Here is a 686-nt window from a genome sequence, read left to right on the forward strand (position 1 = left end):
CACTGCATCTCCATGTTTGATGTCAAAGTACTCTTCAGATGAACAACTCCCTTCATCTTTGTTGGCTGCAACAACTTCTTCTCTTGGTCTGGTTCCACTCCCTGTTAGCAGTTTTCCCCAGCAGGTATCTCTAACATCTGGCATCTCTAACATCTGGTATCCAAGGCAACTTCAACTTTACACCTTCTTCCAGTCACTGGGATCTACACAGGATCTGGGCTCCTTCAAAGGGCTTGGGTCACATCTTCAGATCTGCTCTCTGGAATACTCTAGGCTCTGTTGAGTCCACTCCACCGCTGCTGCTGCTCTTGGTGGCATCTCCAATATGCTGGGGTTTTCCACTGCAACTAGGCTTCACTTTAATGGCCTCTCATAGGCTCTCTCCATGGTGCCAAGCCTCAACTTCTTTGCATGACCCCTTCAGTCCTGGGCCGTCACTTGCTACTGAGGCTGCACCTTCACTAATGGCCTTTCCCAATCCCTTATATTCTTGACTCTAAAGTCAAAGTCATATGTCCAAAGTGCTGAGTTCTGCAACTTGCAAGGGCTGGAACATGCCCCCTTCTATTACATTATCACCAGCTTTCTGTCATCTATCTTCTTCCCTGCCCAAGCTTGGCTATCCTGGAACTTGCTCTGTAGATTGAACTCTGAATGCTGGGATTAAACGCATGCACCACCATGCC

This window comes from Mus pahari, chromosome 10 (assembly GCF_900095145.1).
Source record: "Mus pahari chromosome 10, PAHARI_EIJ_v1.1, whole genome shotgun sequence".
NCBI lineage: Eukaryota > Metazoa > Chordata > Mammalia > Rodentia > Muridae > Mus > Mus pahari.